General features: G+C 42.0%; 1 protein-coding gene and 1 long non-coding RNA gene across 3 annotated transcripts in view; one reads left to right on the forward strand and one right to left on the reverse strand.

Annotated features, from left to right (window-relative positions):
- NFATC2 (nuclear factor of activated T cells 2) overlaps window positions 1–25553 on the forward strand; it is a 146182-nt gene that overhangs the window by 2052 nt on the left and 118577 nt on the right. The gene's annotated exons all lie outside the window — the stretch shown is intronic.
- Window positions 1669–25540, reverse strand: LOC130296626 (uncharacterized). Its single transcript, XR_008849245.1, has 3 exons — window positions 25309–25540; window positions 15178–15306; window positions 1669–1913 (listed from the first exon to the last, which is right to left on the reverse strand). It is a non-coding gene; the product is annotated as an uncharacterized LOC130296626 (long non-coding RNA).

Here is a 25553-nt window from a genome sequence, read left to right on the forward strand (position 1 = left end):
TACCCAGCCGGGGAGATCCTCTGCACCTCTCAGACCCATTTCCATGAGCCGGTCCCTGTGGGCCAAACAGGGTGACTCATTTTCCTGTCTCAATGCACAACGGAGGACACTGTGCGTCTTATTTTATAGTCATTTTTTGGATTAGATCATAAATTTCACAGGGAACTTTTTAAAGTGACACCACTCCATATATATGCTAAGATCTGAAATGTCACATCAAAGTTTTTAGAAGTTAGGAAACAATTCTGACCACCCAGGGATATTTTATCTGAGAGAGAGGGGCATTTATCATTCTCTTTGTCAGTACAGAGTAGCAATTATTTTGCACAAGCCCCCCTTGTGCAAAATAATTTGCAAAAACTTCCACTTTGCACAAAATAATGTCCAAACAAATGCACAATTTTGCTACTCTGCACTGGCAAAGGGAATGATGAATTTCCCCCAGTGTCTTTATAAAAAGTAATCTTCATAGAGTAAATATACAATATACTTTTCAGGGACTTTAATGTTACACATTGCAGAAATCACAAACATGTCATAACAACTACTAGAATTTGCTAGTTTATATTTAAAGGGATATTCAAGCCAGAAGCTTTTATCAACAAAACGCTAGATTGGTAATGGACTCACTATTGGGATCCCCAATGATCTGCAGAATAGGAAACCCCAGTCCCAAATATGTTCATCCAGACTCCTCTTAATTATGGTTTTGTAGCTGGAAACAATGGGGGATTGATAGGGGTCTTAGCAGTCAGACTCCCAATGATGCAATGGATACATGGTAAACGCTTCTGGCCAGAATACCCCTTTAATGCTGGATAAACTCACTATACATAAGTAATCTACATATATTCTGGGACCTTATTTCTATTTTTTCCTGTAAAGGTGCCCTCCTAGTGTGACTTTACTGAACCTACACAAATACCTTCTTCCCCTCTACAAAAGGTGGGAATGGTGGATGGGGTACTTGCTGGACCCCACCTATCATTTGTACGGAGATAGTGGCTGAAATCCACCCTCAATTTTTATTACAATCAGTTTAATATTTACCGGTAATTGAATTCTTTATTCAGGGCTAAACATTAAAAGAAGACTTCTTATCTTAAAGAGAACAAAATTCCATACATATTTTAAAAGAAATGCCTTTTAGTGTATTTTAAGATGGCAGAAATTACAGGTGGAAAATCCATTGCAGATTCTTTGGCATTTGTAGCATATTATAGTTTTTTACACCGCAGATTAGGCTATTCAGTGCAATTTTTGCACAGAATTGGCGCCACTTGTTTTTCTTTGATGCCAAAGAATTCAAATCCTTTTCAGGAAAACAAATTCTGCACTGTATGAAACTACAATGTGGATTTCCACTGAAAATCACCGAGCTGCAGTTTTCACATGGATTCTAACACGCAACTTTTCCTGTGTGAACATACAGTACCTCAATAATACTCTACTGCCACAAAGTCCTTTTTAGTGGCCATAATAGCCAAGATCATTGATATTGCTGTATTACTTACTAGAATAATGCATATCAATTGATTCCAAGGTCCAAATACACCATAAAATAATCCATATATAAAAAGATATATTATTAAAGGGGTATTCTTATTTGACTATGGTACAGGGGCTGTAAAGTCAGTGTAGTTCATAATATAATGTCTGTACCTGTGTGTGACGGTTTTATCACAATTCTTATGGGATTTTCACCCCAATATTTAGTTTTACCAGCATTCCAAATGACTTGTCTGGATTTTTCCCAACTTGCAATGCAGCCGAGTCAGCTGATGACAGGGAGCCTGTCTGCTTCAATGGGTGGAGGGATCGCTTGGTGGGAGAGAGATCAACTGCAACTAATGCAACAGCTGTAGGCACCCTGATTGAAAAACACAGGTCTTTTGTTTCAATGGGTGGGGTGGCTGATGTGTGGGAGAAAGGAAAATGGAATTGTGGGATTTTTAGTAAAAAAAAGAAAAGTCAAACAGGAAATACAATTTCACAAAAAGCTAGCCACAGTGTTATGGTAATCTCATGACATAGCCATTTAGCCCCAAGACAAGCGCAGATCCTTCCTAAGCATGTTTATTACTGTCTGCCAGGTACGTACTAAAATCACCTTATGCTGGATAACCCCTTTAATTCTACATTCATATAATGACACTTGTGTGTTAGAGCTTGGACTGTATTCAGTCCTTCCATTTAAAACTAATAATAGTAATCCTATCACTAAGGTCACATCAGGTCATGCTATACACATAGTGGGCACAAGCCAGTCCACAGACCACAAGCTGCTCAGACCCGGCGCTGGCTATGTAATCTGATGCGGGTAGTATACATATGGCTGCTCAAAAAATCTCCTGCTAACGTCGCCCAGAATATACTGGTTGCACTGCAGCTATGGAACTGGTATGTATCACAGACTGGCTGCTGGTGTTTTAGTTAGGTGAGAGAAATTTCCTTATAGATATAAAGATTGCTGACTTCCCTACTGTATGTAGATGCGGGCAGACTTCCTATTCAAAAGTCTCCACAAAGATCTGCTATGGGACACAACTAAATGCAATAACTGATTGCATGCCTATACTCCTGTCTGTTTGCCTGGACTCTCAGTTATCTGAGCAAATCCAATGACAATTCCTCCAGTGTGTAGGCATGAGTCTACTAGTAATCTATTTGCATTGAGTACATAAGAAGGTCCACAGGCATGAAGTTCTGGAGCTCGGCCAGTGTTGAAGGCAGAAGTCTGATCTCCAGACTCAAGGAGAAACATACTTTCAAGAAAATTAAGTATTTCTCACAGAAAAGGATTTCAGTAACACATGTTTTGCTATACACACGTTTATTCCATTTGTGTGTATTGGAACTAAACCATAAAAGGGAGGAAAAAAAGCAAATTGGACATAATGTCACAACAAACTAAAAAAATGGGCTAAACTAAATTTTTGGCACCTTAACTTAACTTATAATATTTGGTTGCGCACTCTTTGGAAAAAATAACTGAAATCAGTCACTTCCTATAACCATCAATAAGCTTCTTACACCTCTCAGCCGGAATGTTGGATATCTCTTCCTTTGCAACTGCTTCAGGTCTCTCTTATTGGAAAGGCGCCATTTCCCAACAGCAATTTTAACTCCTTAACGACGCAGGACGTATGTTTACGTCCTGCGCCAGCTCCTGCGATATAATGCGGGGTCACACCATCGACGGCCGGGACCCGCGACTAATCCCGGACATCACCGATCGTGCTGATGCCCGGTATTAACCCTTCAGACGCAGCGATTAAAGTTGACCGCCGCATCTGAAGTGAAACCGAAAGCATTCCGGCAGCTCAGTCGGGCTGTTCAGGACCGAACAGCTTGCAGGAAAGCAGGAGGACCCCTACCTGCCTCATCGCTGTCCGATGGCCAAAATGACTGCTCAGTGAGATCCAGGCAGGAGCAGTCAAGCGTCGATTACACTGAACAATGACATGCTATTGTATGGTAGTGAACAGTGTAAGAGATCAGTGTATGCAATGTTATAGCATATGGGGGCTATATGAGGGCTATAACATTGCAAAATGAAAGTGAAAAAAAGTGTTAATAAATGTGATTTAACCGCTTCCCTAATAAAAGTCAGAACCATCCCCTTTTTCCCATAAAAAAAATATGTAAATAGAAATAAACATATGTGGTATCGCCGCATGCGTAAATGTCCAAACTATAAAAATATATCTAGGTGTAGATAAAGGAAATGCGGACGGCACCAAATGTTAAACCCAAGTCAGAGGTACAAAGTATCCAGCAAGGTAGATAAGCACAGCTGAACCAATCAAATAGAAACTGTCCGGGTGGTGGTGCTAGGACAAATGAAAAGGATAGCTAGTAATATCATAGGTAGAAAGCATAAAAAGACATATCTGCACTCACCACCAAATTCGGAATAAGACGCTCCTACATGGAAATAGCCACAGGATCAAAACGACAGCATCGCTTTGTGCGCTCAGAGGCGATAACCGGCTATATCGCGCATCCGGTACTCTGAGCAAACAAAGCTATGCTGTCGTTCTGATCCTGTGGCTATCTCCATGTAGGAGCATCTTATGCCGAATCCGGTGGTGAGTGCGGATGTGTATTTTTATGCTTTCTACCTATGATATAAAAATATATACTTAATTAAACTGCACAGTCAATGGCGTACACGTTAAAAAATTCCAAAGCCCCAAATAGTGTATTTTTGGTCACTTTTTATACCATTAAAAAGCAAATCAAAAAGTCTGATCAAAACAAAAATGGAACCAATAAAAAGTTCAGATCACGGCACAAAAACTGAGCCCTCATACATCCCCATATGCAGAATTATTTTCTTCAATTTTGTCGCTGAGAATTTTTGGGTAAAATTACTACTGTCACTGCAAAGTAGAATTGGTGGCGCAAAAAATAAGCCATAATATGGATTTTTAGATGGAAAATTGAAAGGGTTATGATTTTTAAAAGGTAAGGAGGAAAAAATGAAAATGCAAAAACTGAAAAACGCTGAGTCCTTAAAAGGGGTATTCCGGTGGAAAACTTATTTATTTTTTTTTTTAAGTCAACTGGTGCCAGAAAGTTAAACAGATTTGTAAATTACTTCTATTAAAAAATCTTAATCCTTCCAGTACTTATTAGCTGCTGAATACTACAGAGGAAATTCTTTTCTTTTTGGAACACAGAGCTCTCTGCTGAATCACGAGCACAGTGCTCTCTGCTGACATCTCTGTCCATTTTAAGAACTGTCCAGAGTAGGAGAAAATCCCCATAGCAAACATATGCTACTCTGGACAGTTCCTAAAATGGACAGAGATGTCAGCAGAGAGCACTGTGCTCGTGATGTCAGCAGAAAGCTGTGTTCCAAAAAGAAAAGAATTTCCTCTGTACTATTCAGCAGCTAATAATTACACATCTGTTTAACTTTCTGGCACCAGGGTTTAAGATTTCTCCACAGGTGTTCAATGGGATTTAGATCTGGACTCATTGCTGGCCACTTCAGAACTCTACAATACAGAAATTTAGGTGCACTACTGTGGTAGATGTATACAATGACATTGGCTAATCCCTCAACACTGATGTTAAAATTGAGACATTCGCCAGTGTATCCTTATATTAACCCCTTAAGGACTCAGGGTTTTTCTGTTTTTGCACTTTCGTTTTTTCCTCCTTACCTTTTAAAAATCATAACCCTTTCACTTTTCCACCTAAAAATCCATATTATGGCTTATTTTTTGCATCGCCAATTCTACTTTGCAGTGACATTAGTCATTTTACCCAAAAATGCACGGCGAAACGGAAAAAAAAAATCATTGTGCGACAAAATAAAATAAAAACGCCATTTTGTAACTTTTGGGGGCTTCCGTTTCTACGCAGTGCATATTTCGGTAAAAATTACACCTTATTATTCTGTAGGTCAATACGGTTAAAATGATACCCTACTTATATAGGTTTGATTTTGTCGCACTTCTGGAAAAAATCATAACTACATGCAGGAAAATGTATACGTTTAAAAATGTCATCTTCTGACCCCTATAACTTTTTTATTTTTCCACGTACAGGGCGGTATGAGGACTCATTTTTTGCGCCGTGATCTGAAGTTTTTATCGGTATGATTTTTGTTTTGATCGGACTTTTTGATCACTTTTTATTCATTTTTTTAATGGTATAAAAAGTGACCAAAATACGCTTTTTTGGACTTTGGAATTTTTTTGCGCGTACGCCATTGACCGTGCGGTTTAATTAATGATATATTTTTATAGTTCGGACATTTACGCACGCGGCGATACCACATATATATATTTTTTTTTACACTGTTTTATTTTTTTTATGGGAAAAGGGGGGTGATTCAAACTTTTATTAGGGAAGGGGTTAAATGACCTTTATTAACACTTTTTTTTTGCAGTGTTATAGGTCCCATAGGGACCTATAACACTGCACACACTGATCTCTCATACTGATCACAGGCGTGTATTAACACGCCAGTGATCAGCATTATCGGCGCTTGACTGCTCCTGCCTGGATCTCAGGCACGGAGCAGTCATTCGTCGATCGGACACCGAGGAGGCAGGTAAGGGCCCTCCCGGTGTCCGATCAGCTGTTCGGGACGCCGCGATTTCACCGCGGCGGTCCCGAACAGCCCGACTGAGCAGCCGGGTCACTTTCAGTTTCACTTTAGAAGCGGCGGTCAGCTTTGACCGCCGCTTCTAAAGGGTTAATACCGCACATCGCCGCGATCGGCGATGTGTGGTATTAGCCGCGGGTCCCGGCCGTTGATGAGCGCCGGGACCGACGCGATATGATGCAGGATCGCGGCGCGATCCCGCTTCATTTCGCGGGAGCCGGTGCAGGACGTAAATATACGTCCTGCGTCGTTAAGGGGTTAAGGACACACCAGAGCCCGCACACCAACGCCAAGGTTTCTCAGATGGCACGGGACCTAACGCTTACCTACCTGTGCGTGAAAAGCAAAAAACCAGGGGCCAGTGGGCAATTACAGCAGCACTAGGCCGACATGCAGTCTGCTCCCAGTTCCCTCCAGCGTGACTGAGCACACATACAATGGGAGGAGGGAGAGAGGCTACAAGCCCCACCTAAGTTGGCTGATATAGGTGAATGGCCTCACAGGTGCAACCCTAATGCTGCCTGGAAAATGTTCAAGGCGCATTAACATATGGAGTTTACACACCTCCACATATAAAATTTTCAAACAACAACAAAAAACATGGTCCCAAAAGGCTGGAGGTGCTCAACCCCAAATGCGGTTGTGCATTTATACTGGGGGAGCAGATCCTGCTCTTGTAGTCCTTTGCTAGGGGCGATCCCCAGCATAAAAATGCATACAATGGAGGATGCCTGCAGTGGACTACAAGTGCCACAATAGAATCCTACACCAGATACACTTCAGAACTCTCCAACGCTTTGTGTGACCCAAAATCCATTGGTAATCCTCAGATTTCATGATGCCTTGCACACACTCAAGGCACCCAGTGCCAGATGCAGCAAAACAACCCCAAAACATCATTGAATCTCCACCATATTTCACTGTAGGTACTGTGTTCTTTTCTTTGTTGGCTTCATTCCATTTTCGGTAAGCAGTAGAATGATGTGTTTTACCAAAAATCTCTATCTTGGTCTCATCTGTCCACAAGACATTTTCCCAGAAGGATTTTGGCTTACTCAAGTAAATTTTGGCAAAATGTAGTCTTGCTTTTTTATGTCTCTGTGTCAGCAGTGAGGTCCTCCTGAATATCTTTGGAACTTGTTTGGAGCTGCTTATCCACCATCCGGACTATCCTGTGTTGACACCTTTCATCAATTTTTCTCTTAGGTCCACACCCAGGGAGATTAGCTACAGTGCCATGGGTTGCAAGCTTCTTGATAATATTGTGCACTGTGGACAAAGGCAAATCTAGATTGTTGATATTTTTCCACAATTTTGGTTCTCAAGTCCTCAGACAGTTCTCTTCTCCTCTCTCTGTTGTCCATGCTTAGTGTGGCACACACAGACACACAATGCAAAGACTAAGTGAACTTCTCTCCTTTTTATCTGCTTTCAGGTGTGATTTTTATATTCCCCACACCTGTTACTTTCCCCAGGTGAGTTTAAAGGAGCATCACATGCTTGAAACAATCTTATTTTTCAACAATTTTGAAAGGGTGCCAATAATTTTGTCCGGACCATTCTGAAGTTTGGTGCGACATCATGTCCAATTTGGTTTTTTTCCTCCCTCTTTTGGTTTAGTTCCAATATACACAAAGGGAATAAACATGTGTATAGCAAAACATGTATTACTGCAATTTTTTTTCTGTGAGAAGTACTTCATTTTCTTGAAAAATGTCAGGGTGCCAACATTTACAGCCATGACTGTATATTTATTTATTTATTTAAATGACAGTATTTAGAAATGTCTGACTTCTAAAGCTGAGAACAAAATTTGTAAACACATTGGTGAGAGAGACTAAATCAAGCCAGAAAACTGATGGTTATTTTATTAAGTTGTGCATTAAAAAGCCACAAGGGGGAAACCATACATTGAGATTTACACTTATCAACCACAACACAGTAGTTAACACTGTATATATAAGATAAACAAAAGCACTGAATGTATCCAGCCAGCGATGAATTGACTGTACATGAAGTTGATGGAGTTATCAGTCTAAAAACCGCCGTGAATCTACATAATTTACTGCCCAGTTTTTGTGGTTTTTTTCAAGTAATGAAAGCTTAATAGACTGCAATTATATGGAAGGAAAACCAATGTAAGGGTGCATTCACACCAACGTTTTTGCATAACAGTTCCCGTATACGTTTTCAATTTGAAAACCGTATGGAACCATATTGAAAACCGTATGCATTGACTCTCCATTGAAAACCGTATGCAAAATGATGCATGGGGTTGCATCCGTTTTACATCAGTTTTTTTCCTGTACCCATAACCGTAGCCTACCACGGTTTTTGGTTCGGGTGAAAAACCGTATTAAAACCGCATACGTTTTTTATAACAAGGGAGTCAATGGGAACCATACAGAACCGTATGTGCGTACGGTTCCATCTGGTTTGCACCATACGGTTATTGACTTTGCACAGTTTTTTCAATCAAACAATCAAACAAAATCAAACATTTCAATCAAACAAGTGAAATTTTATTCATGATGGAGTGAAAATTTAAAAATATATACGGATTTTCTTAAAAAAAAACTGATGCAACCGGACAACATTTTTCAAACCGTACACGGTTTTTAACTGTAAACGGGTTAAAATTTGTACACACGTTTTGATACAGTTTAGTACGGTTTTGGGGAATCTGGTTTTCATCAAAAACCTGATATGGGAATAGTATTGCAAAAACATGGTGTGAATGCAGCATAAGAGAGTTGGAGACCTGTGGCATTTTCAGAGATATAAACCAACAATGTTTCCAGGTTTCCCACGCAGACCAGTTATGTTTATGGACAGAGTGCATGCTTTCTCCTATACACCTCTTCACTCCTTGTAGCGGCTGTGCATTAAGGGTGCATTCACACGCTAGCAACTAGCAGCGAGTTTCCCGGTGCGAGTTACTCTACCATTCATTTGAATCTGACACTGTTGCAGACTGTCCGCGCACCCGTTCAGATGAATGGTAGAATAACTCGTGCAGATTTCCCGCTACTAGTTGCTAGCGTGTAATCGCACCCAAAAGGATATGGGCACCATTAAATGCATTTTTTTATGGTGCAAACAACATTTTCTCCATACGTTTTTATTATAAATTCAGCTTAGTTTCACTTCTACAGCCATTGTTATCACCTGTGTCCTGTTTCTAAAGAGAAACAGCCTGTCTGCTCAGCCTTGAGCCCCTATATCTACTCTCCTAAATTATCTCCTCAGCTGACTTAAAAGGTCAACTTTGTATTATAAATCAGCCTAGAATTTAGTTCAGGAGAGAGGGGATAAGGGCTGGAGACTGTTTTTCTGATGAAATAGGACACTTCTGATAGCATATGTGAAAGCAAGATTTATAGAAGCAAAACTAATCCTGTATAAATCACAGCATACTGGGCATTGTAGTCTTAAATGGGTTATCCAGTGGGATGTTGTTGTTTTTTTCAGGACTTAGGCAGTTAACAGCATATGAAAAACCCAAACTTTTACTTACCTCCTGTGCTCCAGTGGTGGCTTCGGAGAACCGGTCTGGTCCCGGTTGCACTCCTCTTCCGCTCAGAAATCCGCTCCTCTTCTGCCCGATGTCCCGCCTCAGCCAGTGATTGGCTAAGGGGTAATGTGACCCTCCAGGCCCCAACGTCACTCCAGGCAGAGGTATCACGATTTCTGAGTGGGAAAAAGAGTGCAGCCAGGGACAAATCAGGTCACTGAAGCCACCGCTGGAGCACAGGAAGTAAGTTATATTTTTTATATATGCTGTTAACTGCCTAAGTCCTGAAAAAAAAACTCCTGCTGAATAACTCCTTTAAAACAGCTGGAGAACCGCAGGTAGTATATATCACTGCTATAGACAGTCCCCATGCCTCAGGGCATGCTAAGAGTTGTAGTTTTGCAATGGCTGGAGATCCAACGGTCAGAGAACGCTGTAGTATCCTTATTAACTATACAACCCTGCAGCCATTAACTTTATGCACTGTTTACAATGTATATATATTACAATGAGGTTAAAAGTACTGGTGGGTTGTCCACTTGGCTTTCCATGTGACAAATGAGAGAAGCAGGAAGGAGACGGGAGTACAACATGTCACTGGTGAAAAATCACTACTGCTCGTACTTCTTTCAAGTACATTACTCTTTACCTCCCTCATCCCTATGAATCCAGAGATAAATGTCCCAACACTCACAATGGGTTTTATCAAGGTGACCTTCTCTCATCCTTTGTTTGTAACATTAAACTTTTTTCATACAAAAAAAAAAAAAAAAAAAAAAAAAAGCTTAAAAACAGCTGTAAAAACAAACCTGAGGAATTTTTAAACCAGGAATCAGACTGTGATGTAGCTATACTGATATGTCACCAATGGGGAGGGTGGGGCGGGCACTAAAAGAGCAGAATGATAGAAAGCAATGACATTTTCCACTTCCAGACACTGATATATGGATTTTCTATCATTAAGATAGCAGCAGGGTCTGTAAACAGCTGATACTTATTAGTAAGAAGATGAAGGCCATAAACTAGACAGGCTTGCTGACGGTCAGTTGACATGACTAGAGACACATTTACTTGATATTAGCAAGTCATATGTTTTCACTTAAGACTTAAGATATTTTTAGCTGGTGCTTGGTGCCAGTTAAACACATGAGGAAAAGCCAAATGGTGCCAGAAGGCTTTACTTCGAGATTTCTTAAATCATAAGGAAAATACACTTCTCAAAAAAATAAAGGGAACACTAAGATAACATATCCTAGATCTGAATGAATGAACTAATCATATTAAATATTTTCGTCTTTACATAGTTTAATGTGCTGACAACAAAATCACACAAAAATTATCAATGGAAATCAAATGTATCAACCCATGGAGGTCTGAATATGGAGTCACACTCAAAATCAAAGTGGAAAACCACACTACAGGCTGATCCAACTTTGATATGATGTCTTTAATGGTCTATTCACTCGCACAGTATTCTGTGCAGATTTGATGCACAGGATTTTCTGCAGCAGATTTCAATGTAAACTGGATGACTGAACACAGCTTCATATCCTGTGCATCAAATCTGGGCAGAATACTGTACTTGTGAATAGACCCTAAAACAAGTCAAAATGAGGCTCAGTAGTGTGTGTGGCCTCCACGTGCCCATATGACCTCCCTACAACGCCTGGGCATGCTCCTGATGAGGTGGGGGATGGTCTCCTGAGGGACGTCCTCCCAGACCTGGACTAAAGCATCCGCCAACTCCTGGACAGTCTGTGGTGCAATGTGGCATTGGTGTGTGGATTGAGACATGATGTACCAGATGTGCTCAATCGGATTCAGGTCTGGGGAACGGGCGGCCAGTCCATAGCATTAAGGCCTTCCTCTTGCAGGAACTGCTGACACACTCCAGCCACATGAGGTCTAGCATTGTCTTGCATTAGGAGGAACCCAGGGCCAACCGCACCAGCATATGGTCTCACAAGGGGTCTAAGGATCCCATCTCAGTACCTAATGGCTACCTCTTGCAAGCACAAAGAAATGCCACCCACACCATTACTGACCCATTGCTAAACCGGTCATGCTGGAGGATGTTTCAGGCAGCAGAATGATCTCCACAACGTCTCCAGACTCTGTCACGTCTGTCACAAGTGCTCAGTGTGAACCTGCTTTCATTTGAGAAGAGCACAGGGCGCCAGTGGTGAATTTGCCAATCTTGGTGTTCTCTGGCATATGCCAAACATCCTGCAAGGGGTTAAGCTGTAAGCACAACCCCCACCTGTGGACGTCGGGCCCTCATACCACCATCATGAAGTCTGTTTCTGACCGTATGAGTTGACACATGCACATTTGTGGCCTGCTGGAGGTCATTTTGCAGGGCTCTGGCAGTGCTCCTCCTGCTCCACCTTGCACAAAGGCAGAGGTAGCGGTCCTGCTGCTGGGTTGTTGCCCTCCTACTGCCTCCTCCACGTCTCCTGATGTACTGGCCTGTCTCCTGGTAGCGCCTCCATGCTCTGGACACTACGCTGACAGACACAGCAAACCTTCTTGCCACAGCTCGCATTGATGTCATCCTGGATGAGCTGCACTACCTGAGCCACTTGTGTGGGTTGTAGACTTCATCTCATGCTACCACTAGAGTGAAAGCACCACCAGAATTCAAAAGTGACCAAAACATCAGCCAGGAAGCATAGGAACTGAGAAGTGGTCTGTGGTCCCCACCTGCAGAACCACTCCTTTATTGGGGGTGTCTTGCCAATTGCCTATAATTTCCACCTGTTGTCTGTTCCATTTGCACAACAGTATGTGAAATTGATTGTCAATCAGTGTTGCTTCCTGAGTGGACAGTGTGATTTCACAGAAGTGTGACTGACTTGGAGTTACATTGTGAGGTTTAAAGGGGTACTCCGCCCCTAGACATCTTATCCCCTATCCAAAGGATAGGGGATAAGATGTCAGATTGCCGCGGTCCCGCTGCTGGGGATCCCCGGGATCCCCGCTGCGGCACTGTGCTATCATTACAGCACAGAGTGAGTTCGCTCTGTGCGTAATGACGGGCGATACAGGGGACGGAGCAGCGTGACGTCATTGCTCCGCCCCCCTCGTGACGTCACGACCCGTCCCTTTAATGCAAGTGTATGGCAGGGGGCGTGACGACTGCCACGCCCCCTCCCATAGACTTGGATTGAAAGGGGAGAGCCGTGACTGCACGAGGGGCGGAGCCGAGACATAACTATGCTCCGGCCCCTTTATTGCCCGTCATTACGTGCAGAGTGAACTCGCTCTGTGCTGTAATGATAGCGCAGTGCCGCAGTGGGGATCCCGGAGCTCCCCAGCAGCGGGACCGTGGCGATCTGACAACTTATCCCCTATCCTTTGGATAGGGGATAAGATGTCTAGGGGCGGAGTACCCCTTTAAGTGTTCCCTTTTTTTTTTTTGAGCAGTGTACGTTTCTACAATCTCTACAGAAATATCTCCAATTGATATAACCAAGGCCTATGCCTTTGAAATATGACTCTCGTTTCCAATGGGAATTGCCAGCGTTACCAAGATGTAAACTTCATTGGCAAAATAAAATGGATCAGCCCAGGCACATGAGGCCTTCTAAATGTTTGCAAAGGCTTAGAGGATGCAATAACAATCTATGTATTTCCCCTGTAATGGGCAAATATATGGGAAAATGCAAACAATTCTAAAATAGTACCTGTGATTTATCAGAACTTGTGTAGGCACAAATAGTCCTGTCAATTTGCATCTCCTTGTCAATTATGTAGGCACAGATAGTACTGCCTTCCTGTGTCTCAATGTAAGTTATATAGGCACAGATAATAACTAGTGTTGAGCGGCATAGGCCATATTCGAATTCGCGAATATTCGCGAATATATGGACGAATATTCGTCATATATTCGCGAATATTCGCTATAGCCTCGTTTTATTTTCGCGTATGCGAAAATACGTGCATGCGAAAATTAGCACATGTGGAAATTCGCATATGCGAAAATTAGCATATGCTAATTTTCGCATATGCGAAGTTTCGCACGCCAGTCTGACACAGTAGTATTACAGCCTTCTTTAGGCTGGGTTCACACTACGTTTTTCAACTACGGTTCCCGCATACGGTTTCTATCAAAAACCGTATGGGGAAAAAACGGATGGAACAGTATGGGAAAAAGTAAACCGTATGGGTTTTTAAACAGTATACTGTTTTTAAAAGTGCATACAGTTCCGTCAGTTTTTACAGAAAAAAAAACCATACGTTTTTGAAATTTTTGTCCATTTTTAATGGGAGGGGTCTTGGGTGGGGACTTTAGTATTCAAATGCGCATGTGCAAAGTAAAAACGTATACGTTTTTCCCGTATGGAACAGTATACATGTGCGTTTCCCATTGACGTCCATGTTAAAAAAACGTATGCGGTTGCAGTACGGTTTTTAAACCGGAGTCAAAACTGTGGTTGACCACGATTTTGTCTCCGGTTTAAAAACCGTACTGCAACCGCGAATATTCGTAATTACGAATATATAGCGCTATATTCGCGAAATTCGCGAATTCGCGAATATGCGATATTCGCGAATAATATTCGAATTGCGAATATTCGCGAGCAACACTAATAATAACATCCTGTGTCTCAGAGTAACTTATGTAGACATAGATAATAATGCCTTCCTGTGTCTTATTATGAATTATTTTTTTAATCTACCCATTAAAAGGGGTACTGCAGCAAAAATTAACTTATCCCCTAGCCATTAGACCCAGCCCCTCCTCCCCCGCAATCTGTTAGAAGCTGTGTCTGGCCAGGAGCAGTGGTGTGTGAGAGAGAAGTGGCCAATGTCCTTATCAGAAGGCTGCGTACCACAGCCTTCTTGTTCTACGCAAGTGGATGTCCCTGAGGTCCAGCCCCATCTACTCGTCAAATTGAATGTGAATTGTAACTAAAAACTTTGACAGGATTGACCTGTATTGTCACTTCTCTCAGATACCGAGATGGCCTGATCACTTACAGCTCCACTCAACAATTCCTGTTGCAACACTGAAAGTGCTTAAGTGAAAAAAAAAAGAGATGAAAAATGTATTAGGAAGTCACTAGACATTTCACCTCTTCTAACCACAACACATACATTAGACACTTTGCAGACCTCTTCTAAAAGCATTTCACTAATAATGTTGATTTTGGTTCTTGGATATGCATGTTTTAATAAGCATATCTGGCAGACTACAGAGCAGATCAGGAGAGATGCTGTCCATTGAGGGAAGCAGGTTAGAAGACCTAATGGACAATCAAGCATTTACTGAGGGTTTTAAGGCTAAATTAGACATTTCAATGGATATAATGGCGAGTCCATGTATTATAGATCGCAGTTCACTATTTACAGACTTTTAAGTTAATCTGCCGTACATTCTGGCTCTTTGTGTTTCTTCTATTCGAAATGTCTTTTTGATCATTATTGGATGTAGACAATGCTCAACGTCTCCAGCTTGTTAATCTCTAATGGGCTAAACCTTGTGAGGAGCAACAGGCCTGGGATATATGATATAATGTATAAAAGAGCCACTTACCTTTTGTGAATGGTTGTACAAGTCTTCAAGCCTTGTCAGAACTCAAGATGTTTGTATTTAAGCTTCCTATACAGCTTCTGTTTTGTCAGCTACTTAGCACCAAGAATGATCCATGACCATGGTCCTAGACTAGACATAAATATAGGAAGTTAACACCTTAAAGACGAACCCATTTTTTACCTTAATGACCAGGCTCTTTATTTTTTTATTTGACATTTGTCTCTTTAAATGGTAATAATTTAGAACGCTTTTTCTGAGCGGAGAGATTCTGAGATGCCCATTTTATATAGCTGTTTATGTGCAGTGTTATAGGTCCCTATGGGAGCTATAGCACTGCAAAAAAAAGTGAAAAAAAAAAGTTAACAAAAGGTAATTTAACCCCTTCCCTAATAAAAGTTTGAATCACCCCCCTTTTCCCATAAACAAAAATAAACATGCGTAAATGTCCAAACTATAATAATAGACCGTTAATTAAACCGCAGGGTCAATGGCGTACGCGCAAAAAAATGCCAAGGTCCAACATAGTGTATTTTTGGTCACTTTTTATATAATAAAATAATGAATAAAAAGCGATCAAAAAGTCTGATCAATGCAAAAATGGTACTGCTAAAAACTTCAGAAGATGGCACAAAAAATGAGCCCTCATACCGGCCCGTACGCAGAAAAATAAAGAAAGTTATAGGGGTCAGAAGATGACAATTGTAAACGTATAAATTTTCCTGCATGTAGTTAAGATTTTTTTCAGAAGTAGCGGTGGGGGGTGCAGTGCGGGGCATTATAGGATTATCGGCAAGGTGATTGCTGATACTGATAACGTCCAAAATTGTGAATATCGGCCGATAAAATCGGCCAAACCGTAAATCGGTCGATCCCTAGTTTATAGTGCACGTCATTACAGACGTGGCAATACCTAGTATGTATATAATTTGTATTTTTTATTTATTTACTAGCTGAATACCCGACATTGCCCGGTTTTTCCTTCCTCATCCTTGTTGGGGAGGAAAATCAGCAAAGGAGGAAGCTTTTGACTTCATATCCCGTCCTCATATATTGTTGTCATATCCCAACCTCATATCCCGTCCTCATACCCCAACCTCCTATCCCAACCTCCTATCCCGTCCTCCTATCCGGTGCTCCTATCCCGACCTCCTATCCCGTGCTCCTTTCTCGTCCTCCTATCCCGTCCTCCTATCCAGACCTCCTATCCCGACCTCCTATCTCGATCTCCTATCCCGACCTCCTATCCCGACCTCCTATCCCGACCTCCTATCCCGACCTCCTATCCCGACCTCCTATCTCGTCCTCCTATACCGATCTCCTATCCCGACCTCCTATTCCGTCCTCCTATCCCGACCTGTAATATGTGTACCAGGTATTGAAATATCTCCAGCCGTATGGAAGTTATGTGAGAATATACATTTCCCATTGATTTGCATGGGACGTTAAACAAAAACCCCGACCCTCACAAATGGTGGTAGTTAAGGGTTAAATTAACTATCCTATATTTTAAGTGGACATATAAGTAACATGTGACCAAGTATTATCGAAATATCTCCAGCCGTTTGGAAGTTAGGCAGTAACATATATTTCTCATAGACTTGTATGGGACTTTAAACATAAACCCCGCCCCTGGCAAATGGGGGTGAATAAGGGTTAAATCACCTATCCTATGTTTTCTGTTGACATATAAGTAACATGTGTGCCAAGTTTCATGTTAATATCTTGGAAGTTTTTGTGGAGCATACATACATACACACGTTGAGTTTTATATATATATATATATATATATATATATATATATAGATGATAATACAGGGCTTTTATTGAGAAAGGGGCATTTATTAAATTTTTACACTTCATACCTTTATTGAAGAACCTTTTATTATTATTTTTTTCACTTTTAACAAGTTACACTATGCTGCAATACATTTGTACTGCAGCACAGTATGACCTAATGAGCTGCACACACTACAGCCAGTGCGATAAGGCCTCTGGCTGCATCTCACAGGCTTCCGTAGCAGGAAGACAGGAGGTCATCTGACCTCCTGCTGCCATAGCAACCAACAGCGACCCGCTATTGTATTGCGGTGCCTCCGTTGGTGAACAAGGGGAGCACCCTCCCCCTGTCAACACCATAGATGCCGTGATCAGGATTGAGGAGGAACGTGTCAGGAGGAATGTACCATTATATGTATATTTGTAATAACCATTGGTTAAAAAATGTGTATATTTTTGGGTGATAAAATGCTGTCCCTGCAGCTATTGCCTGTGTGTCTTTATGAGGAGTCCCAGTGCGCAGAGCCCCGCTTGTCCTCAGTGCGCAGAGCCCCGCTTGTCCTCAGTGCGCAGAGCCCCGCTTGTCCTCAGTGCGCAGAGCCCCGCTTGTCCTCAGTGCGCAGAGCCCCGCTTGTCCTCAGTGCGCAGAGCCCCGCTTGTCCTCAGTGCGCAGAGCCCCGCTTGTCCTCAGTGCGCAGAGCCCCGCTTGTCCTCAGTGTACAGAGCCCTGCTTGTCCTCAGTGCACATAGCCCTGTTGGTTCAGCCCTCACTTCCTGTATTTGGACTCCTCACAGAGACAGAGAGGCAGTAGATGCAGGGACAAAAATATACCGTACACATTTTTTTAACAAATGTATATTACAAATATACATATAATGTTATTTTCTACATTATATAAAAAGTTTTTGCTAATGACAGGTACACTTTAATGGAGACAAAACGTTTCATTTTTACCTGGACAAATAGCTAATTTTGAAAAATGTATGCCGAGTTGTGATTGATTGCTATCTGTCAGACAAAAATTAGACATTTTTTTTCAGACAGAATGATAAATCTGGGCCAATATTATGTATATTTTAGGTCTACCACAAACAGTAATCCATGTGCAAGAAGTCCCTATGGCTCTATAGCTTTCCATGTGCCATTGTAAGGTGCATTCTCTTTACTAATATGCAGGAGTTACATAATAATCAAAATGTATATGCTTGCACTCATATTTTTGTTTTCAATATATTTGTTGCTTTTGATAAAACTCAATAAAACCTGTTAAAAAAATAATGGGAATTGAATTGGGATTGCACATAATCTCAGACTTCTCATTAAAATCAATGGGGCTTATATTCCATGTAAATTTCTAGATGGACTCTGTGTAGAAACCTGTGTGGAATCTGCCTCAAATGACTAAATGTGAATATACCCTTAGATGTCTAATGATGGAAATCATTTTCACATTCACTGACTCTATGGTGATCTTGTGCTCCGGTGTGTTGGGCTTCCACCTTTCTGATGATTATGGTCAGCTTTAGACTCCAATAGATAATGCAGTTATACTGGAGTCTCTGACATATGACTGCACCATAATAGAGGTGGCCCATACTCATTTTCCTTTAGTTAATATAAAAACGTCACCAGATCACATAAGAGGTCTACTGGGATACATTCCTGCTTGTGAAAAGGGAATATAGACGTAAAATTTAAGTATGTTATTTTAGGTGGAAATGTAAAAAATGCAAAGTGCATTTTAAACAGATACTAGAACAGGATTATATCATGAATTATTTTAACTGTTCATTACGAGCAAATATTTACCAAGCTGGGTGGGTTACGTCAATGCTTTATGTGTAGCTGTGGTCATCCTCTGCTGAGGTCACTTTCAGAAGGGCATACTTAGCACATTCTGGAACGCCTTCCCCTTACATAATTGTACAATGCCCAATTCAGCATATTTAGCAGATATGTGATGTATATGCGATGAACCAATTGCTAGCTATCAGCAGATTAGGCAACTGCTATGGAATTCTCTGCCCGTTGCCAAGACCCTATAAGTGAGTCATTTCATTCTCAAGATTTCATTTTCCTTTACGTCCAGTGAAATGAATTATTGTGCCCAGCGAAAATAGAGCCTGCGTTTTTCACTGACAGCTACACTACTTTTCCAGCCCATGTTGTGGGTTTCGGTTGAAACACTGTGCTTATTCAATGCTTAACCAAACAAGGGAGATGAAAGAAGCATTTAAATACCAGGCTGCTGCTGTTTTTGGAGGCCTTTACAACTCCAATAGAAACTATTACTACAGGCATCATTGCAGCAGTCACTAAGAGATCTCTTTTACCTTTTTTTGGTGGATGAGGTAGGTATACAAGTTACCGGTGAATTAATTAGTAACTTTATCTGTCCAGGCTGCAATTCAGTCTATTAAAGAAATGGACTTTCCTAAGGTTCCTAAATGTTATTAACCAGAGGTCCCTTAGCTTTTGAAGATCACAAGCCAGGCTGCTTATTAACCCCTTAACGACACAGGACGTAAATGTACGTCCTGGTGACGTGGTACTTAACGCACAAGGACGTACATTTACGCCCTGAGCATAAACGCGGGCATCGGAGCGATGCCGGCATCATGCGCTGCAGGTCTCGGCTGTGGATCGCAGCCAGGGACCCGCCGGTAATGGTGGACACCCGCGATCCCCCGTATGTCCGCCATTAACCCCTCAGATGCCGTGATCAATACCGATCACGGCATCTGCAGCATCGCGGTCACTTAACAGGATGATCAGATCGCCCGCAGCGCTGCCACGGCGATCCGATCATCCTGCACGGCAGACGGAGGTCCCCTCACCTGCCTCCGCTGTCTACCGCTTTGATCTGCCTTCCTGCAGACCAGAGCAGAAGATCACCGATAACCCTGATCAGTGCTATGTCCTATACATAGCACTGAACAGGATTAGCAATTGAGTGATTGCTTTAAATAGTCCCCTATGGGGACTATTAGAGTGTAAAAATAAAAGTAAAAGTAAAAAAAAATGTGAAAAACCCCCTCCCCCAATAAAAACGTAAATTGTCCCATTTTCCCTATTTTACCCCCAAAAAGTGTAAAAAAAATTATTTTATAAACATATTTGGTATCTCCGCGTGCTTAAATATCCGAACTATTAAAATAACATGTAAATGATCCCGTACGGTGAACGGCGTGAATGTAAAAAAAAAAAAGTCCAAAATAGCTGCTTTTTTATAACATTTTATTCCAAATAAAATTAATAAAAAATGTAATAAAAGTTTTGTATAAGCAAATATGGTATTAATAAAAAGTACAGATCACGGCGCAAAAAATTAGCTCTCATACTGCCGCTTATACGGAAAAATTAAAAGGTTATAGGTCTTCAAAATAGGGGGATTTTAAACGTACTAATTTGGTTAAAAAGTTTGCGATTTTTTTTAAGCGCAACAGTAATAGAAAAGTGTATAATCATGGGTATCATTTTAATCGAATTGACCCAGAGAATAAAAAACACGTCATTTTTACCATAAATTGTACGGCGTGAAAACAAAACCTTCCAAAATTATCAAAATTGCGGTTTTCTTTTTCATTTCCCCACACAAATAGTATTTTTTGGGTTGCGTCATACATTTTATGGTAAAGTGAGTGATGGCATTACAACGGACACCTGGTCGCGCAAAAAACAAGCCCTCATACTAGTCTGTGGATGAAAATATAAAAGAGTTATGATTTTTTGAAGGGGAGGAGGAAAAAACGAAAACGTAAAAATAAAATTGTCTGAGTCCTTAAGGTCCAAATGGGCTGAGTCCTTAAGGGGTTAAAGGGGTTATCCCAAAAATTTTATGTCATCCTCTGGCCACATGAAAACTGCTGATCAGTGGGATCCAACCACTGGGACCTCTACCGATCACAAGACAGACAGTCATTTGTCCTCTGAGTGAATGGAGTGGTAGCTCCAATCTATTGGACTTACAACCATAGGCAAGTTCAACACAATCCTATCTTTCAGTAGTTCTGCCCCTTTCACTTTCTATGGGATTTCTAAAGATAAATGAGAGTTAATCTTGGGTATTTTCAGAAGTCACACGAAGAGAGAATAAAGTGGCAGTCAAGCACGCCTTCTGAGGCTTAATTTACTTTTGATAACTGACCTCTGTTCTTGTGACTGATGGAGTTCACAGAGGTTGGACCCCCCCAGCAATCAGCTGGTTACCCCATATCCTGTGAATAATGATAACTTTTAATCTTGGGATAACCCCTTTAATTGTCCAAGAGTTTAGGAAATTAAAGGGGTATTTCAGAGAATATGTATCCTCCTCGCTTTCCTTTCTTTTGTCTTTGTCGGAACAAGGACCTTCCCTCTCAGCCAATCAGTGTTTTCAGTGGTGTCCCACCTCAGCCACTAATTGGTTAGAAGGGAAGATCTTTGTGCCTATACTGACACAGGAAGTGCAGCGCAGCAGGGACTGACATTGGGACAGCTGGGGCGAGAGCGTGAGGAAGGAAAGTATAGTCATTATGTCTTGATGCTGTTTTACCATTTGAAAGAGGGCCTTTAATGTCCATTGACAGTGCCCTTTCACTTGCAATCGGTGTGGATATTTTAGACGTCTCATGTCTTTAACCCCTTAAGGACCAAGGACGTACCGGTACGTCCTTGGTCCTGCTCTCCTGATATAACGCGGGGTTACACAGTAACCCCGCGTCATATCATGGCGGGCCCGGCGTCATAGTGAAGCCGGGACCCGCCTCTAATATCGTGCAGCGCCGATCGCGGCGCTGCGTGCTATTAACCCTTTAGCCGCGCGCTCAGAGCTGAGCCGTGCGGCTAAAAGCGAAACCGATAGTGGCCGGCTAGCTCAGTCAGGCTGTTCGGGATAGCCGCGGCTAATCGCAGCATCCCGAACAGCTGACAGGACAGCGGGAGGGCCCCTACCTGCCTCCTCGATGTCCGATCACCAAATGACTGCTCAGTGCCTGAGATCCAGGCATGAGCAGTCATGCGGCAGAATCGTTGATCACTGGTTTCTTATGAGAAACCAGTGATCAATGATGAAGATCAGTGTGTGCAGTGTTATAGGTCCCTATGGGACCTATAACACTGCAAAAAAAAAGTGAAAAAAAAAAGTGAATAAAGATCATTTAACTCCTACCCTGTTAAAAGTTTGAATCACCCCCCTTTTCCAATAAAAAAAAAAAAACAGTGTAAATAAAAATACACATATATGGTATCACCACGTGCGGAAATGTCCAAATTATAAAAATATATCATTAATTAAACCGCTCGGTCAATGGCGTGCGCGCAAAAAAATTCCAAAGTCCAAAATAGTGCATTTTTGGTCACTTTTTATATCATTTAAAAATGATTAAAAAAATGATTAAAAAAAGGGAGAGAGACTATAATGTCCGTTCTCGACAGAGAGTATCTGCAGTGTGAAAGGGGCCTTAGTCTGAAGAGGAGGCAGGAACAGGGTATAAAGTCAAGGTGGTGACTTTCTTTTTTCTTCTCTCTGCCCCACCAAACTTGATTGACAGATCTCTTTTTATATATGTGTATAGGAAAAGATTTATCAACCAAGCCAGGCAGGGAGGGGATCCACTGCAATATGGAAGTTCCCCCTAGACTTCAATGAAGAGGTAAGTAAATTTCCTTAAAGGGGTACTCCGGTGAAAACCTTTTTTCTTTTAAATCAACTGGTGGCAGAAAGTTAAACATATTTGTAAATTACTTCTATTAAAAAATCTTAATCCTTCCTGTACTTATTAGCTGCTGAATACTACAGAGGAAATTCTTTTCTTTTTGGAATGCTCTCTGATGACATCACGACCACAGTTCTCTCTGCTGACGTTATTATAATAATAATAATGCTTTATTTATTGTTGTCCTTAGTGGGATTTGAACCCAAGTCCCCAGCACTGCAAGGCAGCAGTGCTAACCACTGAGCCACCATGCTGCCCTTAGCATACATCTGCTATGCATAAAAAAAGACACAAAAGGAGCGCTCCATAGTGTAATACCGCCAATTCATGCAAGACGCTCAATGTAAATTCGCACTTACCAAAGTTGGTTGTGCAAGGGCCAGCACAACATGGATAAGGGTATGTAATGGTGGTCCACTGCTGCCGCTCCACAGGTATGGCACAAAAAAAACAATCACCTCCAAGGAAGGGTGGAACTCAGGCGCTGAAGGACCAGGCAAAACATTTATTCCCAGTGAGCAGTATGCAACGCGTTTCGCGCATAAGCGCTTCATCAGGCATATCCATATTGTTTTTCTATCTGCTATGCATGGTTGCTAAAATGGACAGAGATGTCAGCAGAGAGCACTGTGTTCGTGATGTCATCAGTGTTCCAAAAAGAAAGGAATTTCCTCTGTAGCATTCAGCAGCTAATAAGTACTGGAAGGATTAAGATTTTTTAATAGAAGTAATTTACAAATATGTTTAACTTTCTGCCACCAGTACCCCTATAAGGGTGTATTTATACGTACAGTATCCTGCGCATATTTGATGCACAGGATTTGAAGCTGCAGATTTAAAGCTGTGTTTAGTCATTTCGTTTACAAATATGTGCAGGTTACTGTACATGGGAATATACCCTAAGAGTCTATTCACACGTACAGTTTTCTGTGCAGATTTGATGCGCTGGATATGAAGCAGTATTCAGTCATACAGTTTACATCGAAATCTGCAGCAGAAAATCCTGTGCATCAAATCTGCACAAAATACTGTACGAGTGAATTGACCATGAAGGGGTTTCTCATGTCTTTAACCCCTCAATGACGAAGGACGTATATTTACGTCCTCTGCCACCTCCCGCGATATTCGTATAAATAAACGTAAAAATCTTCCTGCATGTAGTTATGATTTTTTCCAGAAGTGCGAAAAAATCAAACCTATATAAGTAGGGTATCATTTTAACCATATAGACCTACAGAATAATGATAAGGTGTCATTTTTACCGAAATATTCCCTGCGTAGAAACGGAAGCCCCCAAAATTTACAAAATGGCATTTTTTCTTCGATTTTGTCAGACAATGATTTTTTTTTCCGTTTTGCCGTGAATTTTGGGGTAAAATGACTAATGTCACTGCAAAGTAGAATTGGTGACGCAAAAAATAAGCCATAATATGGATAAGGGTTATGATTTTTAAAAGGTAAGGAGGAAAAAACGAAAAAGTGCAAAAACTGAAAAACCCTGAGTCCTTAAAGGGGTAGTCCAGTGGTGAAAAACTCATCCCCTATCCTAAGGATAGGGGATAAGTTTGAGATCGCGGGGGGTCCGACCGCTGGGGCCCCCTGCGATCTCTCTGTACAGGGCCCCGGCTCTCCGCCGAGATAGCGGGTGTCGACCCCCACACGAAGCGGCGGCCGACACGCCCCCTCAATACATCTCAATGGCAGAGCCGGAGATTGCCGAAGGCAGCGCTTCGACTCTGCCATAGAGTTGTATTGAGGGGGCGTGTCGGCCGCCGCCTCGTGCGGAGGTCGACACGCCCCATTCCCGCGGGCTGTCGGGGCTCCGTACAGGAGATCGCAGGGGGCCCCAGCGGTCGGACCCCCCACGATCTGCAACTTATACCCTATCCATAGGATAGGGGATAAGTTGCTCACCACTGAGTCACCACTGGACTACTCCCTTAAGGGGTTAATACGTCATCTGTGTTTGATCTTTGGGGTCTGACTCCTGAGTGCAGTAAAATGAGCTGCAGTACCAGGCACAGCCACCATTGTAAGTATGGCGCCGTACCTGGAGTAGAACCTCCATCAGAGACCTATGAATGACACAATACTAATGTTTCACAACCAGGATGCCTCCAGCTGTTGCAAAATTACAACCCCCAGCATGCCCGGACAGCCATTGGCTGTCCGGGCATGCTGGGAGTTGTAGTTTTGCAACAGCTGAAGGCACCCTGGTTGAGAATCACTGCTGTATACACAGGACATCACTGTGGCCCCTGGCCCTATTGCCTTCGGTGCAGTAATCTATGAACCTGACTAAAATAAAACCTGAATGTGTTGCCCATAGCAACAAGCTTTAATTTTATAAACTGCTGCGCTGTGATTGGTTGAAAACAGTTTGGCAACTATGTGCCAACCATGCCACGATATGGCTGCGGGACACCGAAACGTTTTATCCATATGAGGATGAGGTCACATGACATTACAATGCATTGAGATAAGTAAAATGCTGTGTTCTTGTCATTAGACAAAAGGGGCAGAGAGGGGATATAGAATTTTATGGGGTTAAACACCTCAATATTCAAAGCCTTATTCATAAACTGCGGCTTGTTAGCGACAGTAATACCAAATAATAGACATGCATGATATAGTCTGAGAATTCATTTTACTTTTCACCTGACACGTCCTCCAGCTTCCCTTCATCTACCGCGCCACTTGCACCTGAGGAGACCGAGCGAAACTCTTACACGTACCGCGGAGCATTCTGGGACTCGTAGTGAAGTTTACATCCCGCACCCCCATCGCTCAATATACTTATAAAATAGCTAAAACTACATCCCCCACAGCCTCCGCGCGGGTCATGTGACAGGGGGCGGCCAATCATCGTCGTAGATTCTGTCACACACCCAAAAGGTTCCGCG

Source organism: Hyla sarda, chromosome 12 (genome assembly GCF_029499605.1).
Source record: "Hyla sarda isolate aHylSar1 chromosome 12, aHylSar1.hap1, whole genome shotgun sequence".
In the NCBI taxonomy this organism is placed as follows: Eukaryota; Metazoa; Chordata; class Amphibia; order Anura; family Hylidae; genus Hyla; species Hyla sarda.